Source organism: Callospermophilus lateralis, chromosome 10 (genome assembly GCF_048772815.1).
Source record: "Callospermophilus lateralis isolate mCalLat2 chromosome 10, mCalLat2.hap1, whole genome shotgun sequence".
Lineage (NCBI taxonomy): Eukaryota > Metazoa > Chordata > Mammalia > Rodentia > Sciuridae > Callospermophilus > Callospermophilus lateralis.
The window spans coordinates 85,779,125-85,785,945 of record NC_135314.1 but is presented as its reverse complement, the minus strand read 5'-3'; the positions used below and the strand labels follow the sequence as shown (position 1 = coordinate 85,785,945).

The following is a 6,821-nucleotide window of genomic DNA, read 5'->3' as shown; positions in this document are numbered from 1 at the left end:
TTTTGCAAGCTTTGGCTTTGACTTTTCTCATCTTTTTCTACTTGTGAAAACTTAAATTATTCATTTGAGACCTTTTTTCCTCCCCAATATAAGCATTTAAAAATAGAAATTTCCCTCTGAGCACTGTTTACTCATATCACAACTTTTGTTATATTGTTTTTTTAATTTACATTCTACTCAAGTATTTTTTCAACTTCCAGAAAGACTTCCATTGAGATATCCTATTTCCTATGGATTATTTAGAAATATGTTTTTTTAATACTTGTCCACTGGTGGCAAGTCATCTTTAAGATACCTTTTGGTCATTGAATTCTAGTTTATTTTCTTTGTAGTCTTAGAACATACTTATTATGACTTCTATTCTGGTATATCTTGTCGAATGGGCCATCTGAATTTTTAAATATTATGCTATTTTTAGTATTATTAGTTCTACAGATGTCAATTAAGTCCAATTGGTTGTGTTATTTAGATCTTCTGTATCCTTGCTGATGTTCCATTTCGTGAGAGAAGGGCTCATGTCTCCAACTGTCATTGTAGCTGTCTATTTCTCTTCATTTGCATCAGTGTTTGCCTCATATATTTTGAAGTACCTTTTTTAGGTATGTCCATATTTAGAATGGTTTATATTTTTGGAAAATTGACTCTTGATCTGTATATAATATTACTTTTAGTGATTAATATTCTGATTTTAGATTTTTCACATTTTTATTGGTTCTTTTCAGTTATATGTGACAGTAGAATTCATTTTGACATAGTTACACAAGCATGGAATATATCTTATTTGCATTAGGACCCCATTCTTGTGGATGTACATGATGGTGGGATTCCCTTATTCTGAAATATAATTTATTTGATTTTAATCTAGCCATTCAAGCTTTCATTTGATTAGTGTTATATGATATCAAGGTAGAGTTGGCTTAAACTTGAGCTATTTTTGTTATTTATCCTCAGTACAACATAGACTTCAAATTCCTTATACAGATATTTCATGTTAGAGTGTGGATTAGATGGCCAGAGCAATATCCTTTCAATCCTGAGTCTTAAAACTTCCCTTTATGCTTCATTTCAGAGATGTTTACTTTGCATGCTCTCCTGTCCCTCTTGTAGTGTTTCTCTACAATTGTTTCTTTTTCTAAGCCTGGACTTTGACATTGGGCAATGGTAGTGGTGGGACAGTATCCTCTCTGTTTTTCTGAATAATTTTCAGTTTCAGTCATGCATGATGTCCCCAGGTCTTAGAGGTATGACTTCTCAATTCTCCCGTGTCTCTGTTATATGTTGAATCTGGAATGTCTCCCAAAAGCTCATGTATTGAAGGGTTGGTCCCCAGCCGATGGCACTTTGGGAAGGTGGAGGAAACTTTAGGTAGTGGAGCTCAATTGGAAGGATGCTCAAAAGGAAGTAGATTAATGGGACATGCCTTTGAATTACCTTGGCCCCTTCCTCTATTTCTCTCTTTGCTTCCTGGTCATCTCGGGGTGAGTATCCTGCTCAGTCATAGACTACAGCCACCGTGATGCTCTGCCTCGCTCCAGTTCCAAAGCAATGGGACCAGTCAGTCATGGACTGAAAGCTCTGCAAGTGTGAGCCAAAAAAAATCTTTTTACTTCTTTAAATAGTTTCTTCAGGTATTTTGTCACAGCAATGGAAATCTGATTAATACATCTTCCTCTAGCTGTATTTGTGAGTTTAGAACATTATCCTGCCCATTCTCCAAAAGTAGGCTCACCAACCCCCATTTATTTTCCTCAACTGAAATGAATTTTTTTTTTTTTTTGGTACCAGGGATTGAACTCAGAAGCACTCAACAACTGAGCCACACTCCCAGTCCTATTTTGTGTTTTATTTAGAGACAGGGTCTCACTAAGTTGTTTAGTGCCTCACCATTGCTGAGGCTGGCTTTGAACTTGCAATCCTCCTGCCTTAGCCTCCTGAGCCACTGAGATTACAGGTGTGTGCCACCTCACTGGCTGCAATGAATTTTTAACAGTGCTCCAAGAGAAGGTTTTTTTTTTTTGCCCTTACCACATAGATTAAGGAGAAAAGAAGATCCAGTCAGAATTTGTCTTTCTTTCCAGCTTTGAACCACAATGGGAAAATTTAAAATGTTTTTGGATAAGTTTTCTTAAATGTCATCATGCAATTAAGTAAATTGTTACTAAAATATTATCAAATGCTTTTAGATCTTTAATATATAGAAATAGTGGGGAGGTGCCGCCATGGAGCCTCCTCCTTGCCACTTGGGGACCTGGACCACAACAGCTCTGGGTTGCCCTGATGATCCCGGGCTGGCAGCGGCAGAGGCAGAGGGAGGATGATTGGTTCCTGGGAGCAGAGTGCAGTTTACACTATCACCAACCCCAGTGGCACCTGAGGGGCTATATGATAACCAGGAGATAATTGTATGGAAGAGAGATAGTGATTTAAAGAAACTGCACAAAGAACTACAGCGGATTCACAATAACTTACGTGGACATTCAGAATTGTTCCCTCCATTTGCTAAAGGAAAAGTGGCAATTTGATGAAATGGTTATTGAAGAGTGAAGACAGTGGGCTGAAGACCTGCTATCGTTCTTGGCCAATACTCCAGCTCTGCACAACAGGAAACAGCTTGAGGATTTTTTTTTTTTTCAAGTGACTTTCAATGGCAGACTTCTTTTTGGGATAGAAAACCCTGCAAATCCATATTACATTTGTTGCAATTATGCTGATTTGTGTAAAGATAGAACAAAATAGGCATTGCATATTCAGAGAGGGTGAAATAATTAATGAAGGTTCTGACTTAATTGGTCCTGCTGAAGCTCACTCAGATTCCTGAGGGTAGTATAGAAGGCTTCTCCAGTGACAGTGATCGATATCTCTTACTGTTTGCTTCAGTCAGCTTTTTCATTGCTGTGACCTAAAGGATCCAATCAGAACAACTGCAGAGGAGGAAAAGTTCATTTAGGGGTTCATAATTTCAGAGGTCTCCATCTATGGACTATAGACTTCATTCCTCCGAGCTCAAGATGAGGTTGAACATCATGGCAAAAGTGTGTGGGGGTTGGGGAAGAGACTCACGTGATGATCAGGAAGTGAAGAGAGACTCTACTGTCAGATACAAAATATGTACCCCAAAGTCATCTCATGTCCCCAATGCCCACCTCCTGCAGCCACATCCCACTTGCCTTCAGTTAACACCCACTTAATCCCATCAGATGATTAATTCACTGATTGGGTCATGGCATTATCTCACATGTGAGCTTTTGGGGGACACCTCACATCCAAACCATAATACTGTTAATGTGAATTCTCTTGCCAAGTTAGACAATGGAATGGCTTCCAATCAAAATTCTCCCTGTAGAACTTTTGGTCTCAATCTTTCTTTGGATTCTTCAGCATTAGGGGCTGTTACTTCTGACAGTGGACAGAACAAAACAGAAGAGTAGGAAAGTTGTAGCCTCTTTCTTCGCAGTTGAAAAACTAAGCTTGGCAAAGAGATTATCTGGAAAAGCAGGAGAATTAATAAAGCTGCCTTTTAAGAGGAGGAAGAAGAAGACTATGAAACTACTTCTGATTTTTATAGGAAGGGAGTCGGTTTACTCCTAGAAGGTATTCAAGACTTCTTTTCTCCATTAGGAGAGTCAAACCCTACTTTCCGAGAAATTGTGAAGAGAACAGCAGAGTATCTTATGCAGGCAGAAAGTTTCTCCGGCATTTATGGAGAGCCGCAGCTTGAAGATACATTTCAGCCTCTAGGATCACTCAGTTCAGGGCCCCCTTGGAACCTAAGGAGCCTGCCAAGAAGCTGAAGGCCTTCAGAGTCTTTGGGGGTGACTGAGAAGGTTTTACTTGTAATAGACACAAGGACAAAACAGACATTCTTTTTAAAAGTTCTAAGAAAAAGCAGTGAACATGGCAGGAACAGAAAAAGCATCATCCCCTGCTGTGTGCCCAACCTAGTGTGTCTGCACAAGTGTGTCATCTCTGAGGAGTCTGTATTTATTTTGCTGCAACATGCGGAAGGTGGCAAACTCTGGTCGTACATCAGTAAATATCTAAACAGAATTCCTGAGGAAAGCTTTGACATCAAGGAAGTGAAAAAGTCCACAGTGCAAGCAGCCAACTTCTAGTCTTCGGGACAGCAGCAGATTTAAATCCAGAGGAAGTGATGGGGGAAGCACGCTTAAAGTTCTGCCTCTGAACCTAGTCTTACTCCAGGTTCTCGCCATGAAAGCAACCGGGAAGATGATGGCCATGACAGCTCTCCAAACTGGCCAGATTCTGGTTGAAGCTCGGAAGAAGAATGCACTACTAGTTATTTCACATTACACAGTGAATATGGGCAGGAAAAGATTGAACCAGGGTCTTTGAATTTGGAGCCCCTCATGAAGATTGAAGGGAGTGACGTTGATACTAAAGCCATTAGGAGCTTTGCAGCACATCCCGCTGCTGACAGTGACAGCCTAGCACACAGCTCAGAGCCCACGGCCTGAAGTTCTTCCCTGGAGAGGAGGACCTACAAGAAGTTTTTTCTCCAAGAACCTCCGATTCCCTCAGTAGATCAAAAAACAGCCCCATGGAGTTCTTTAGGAAAGACAAGTAAGAGGATAGCACAAGTGAACTCCTGGGACTTGGTTTTAGAGAAAAATTGTATAGTCTAAAATCGGAACCTTTGAAACCATTCTTTACTCTTCCAGATGGGGACAGCACTTCTAAGAGTTTTAATTCCATTGAGAACAAGGTAGAGCTCAAAGCTCTGGATACCATTAGCAGGGGTTCAGATGACTCAGTTCCAGTTATTTCCTTTAAGGATGCTGCTTTTGATGATGTCAATAGTACCGATGAAGGAAGACCTGATCTTCTTGTAAACCTCCCTGGTGAAGCGGAACCAACAAAAGAAGCTGCTGCGACAGGACCTACTTGGTTTACACAGGCGACTGTGGCCATGATAGAAAGTAAACTGTTGGAAGCCCCGGATGGGCTGTGCCTCAGGGTTAGTATTGAACAACGTCAGGCCCCTGAAGAAAAAGGCACAGAGGAACCGAGTGATCACTCTAGGCCCAAGCCCTATAGTATAACCAAGACCCCTCACTATGCACAAGAGGATCTTGGTATATTATTTGTAGCAGCTGCTGATCATCGTGGTTCAGGTGACGTGCCTTTGTTACCCAGCTCACATGCTAAGTTGCAAGGACTTAGAGTGATGAAGTTGGCAGTAACTGCAGACACCACAGAAGAAAGATCATTTTGTATTTCTAATCCCCTCTCAGGTGCTAATGAATATGATGCAAACACAGGCACTTTAAAAACAGAGGAAGTACTGCTGTTTACAGATAAAGCTGATGATTTGGCTAGAGAGGAACTGACTTGTTTATTCCAGAGATACTCTGAAAGGAAGGGAGAAAGCGTGTTCGCACTCGGAAGAGACAAGGGAATCCATCAGATTTTTGAGGACATTGATAAAAACATTAGCACTAAACTCCAGATTTTATATCCCAGAGGGCTGCATTCAAAGATGGGCAGCTGAAATGCTGGTAGTCCTTGATGCCTTAAATAGAGGGGGAATTGTGCGCCGGGATTTGAACCTAAACAACATCTTATTGAATGATAAAGGACACATTCAGCTAACGTACTCTAGCAGGTGGAGTGAGGTTGAAGATTCCTGTGACAGTGAGTCAAAGAGAGAATGTACTGTGGCCCTAGAGGTTGGAGCAATCACAGAAGAAACGGAAGCCCGTGATGGGTGGAGTTTGGGTGTGGTCCTCTTTGAACTTCTCACTGGCAAGACTTTGGTTGAATGCCATCCAGCAGGAATAAATACCCACACTTCTTTGAATATGCCCGAAGGTATCTCTGAAGAGGTTCACTCACTCATTCAACGGTTCTTGCAGTTCAGCCCTCTGGAACATCTGGGTGCTGGTGATGCTGATGTTGAAGACACCAAATCTCATCCAGTTTTTACCCCTGTGGATTGGGCAGAATTAACGAGATGAACACATGCAGGATCTTTTTCACACATTCTAATCTTCTGTAACAGGCAACTCCAGCACAGAAGCAATTTGGCCTCAGCCATTTATGGAACACCAAAGCATTAGATAAAGACCTTTATTAGGAAATTGGAGGAGGTATAGGGATAAAACTGATTCATTTACAATTGTTGCCTGGATAAGATATTAGCTAATTTTGCCAGAGGGTGTTATATGCATACCTTTTTTTGGTTTTTTCATTTCTTCTGGGTCTTTTATTTATTTATTTTTTTGAGGATACTGGTATCCTCATTTATTTTTATTTTTTTATTATTAGTTGTTCAAAACATTACAAAGCTCTTGACATATCATATTTCATACATTTGATTCAAGTGGATTATGAACTCCTATTTTTTACCCCATATACAGATTGCAGAATCACATCGGTTACACATCCACTGTTTTACATACTGCCATACTAGTGTCTGTTGTATTCTGCTGCCCTTCCTATCCTCTACTATTCCCCCTCCCCTCTCCTCCCCTGCCATCTTCTCTCTCTACCCCATATACTGTAATTCATTTCTCTCTCTTGTTTTTTCCCTTTCCCCTCACTTCCTCTTATATGTAATTTTGTATAACAATGAGGGTCTCCTTCCATTTCCATGCAATTTCCCTTCTTTCTCCCTTTCCCTTCCCCCTCTCGTCCCTGTTTAATGGTGATCTTCTTCTCATGCTCTTCCTCCCTGCTCTGTTCTTAGTTGCCCTCCTTATATCAAAGAAGACATTTGGCATTTGTTTTTTAGGGATTGGCTGGCTTCACTTAGCATAATCTGCTCTAATGCCATCCATTTCCCTGCAAATGCCACAATTTGT

General features: G+C 40.7%; 1 pseudogene; it reads left to right on the top strand.

The window, feature by feature from the left end:
- Positions 1-2,396: 2,396 nt before the first annotated feature.
- LOC143408641 (ribosomal protein S6 kinase delta-1 pseudogene) lies at positions 2,397-5,975 on the top strand (annotated as a pseudogene).
- Positions 5,976-6,821: the final 846 nt, after the last annotated feature.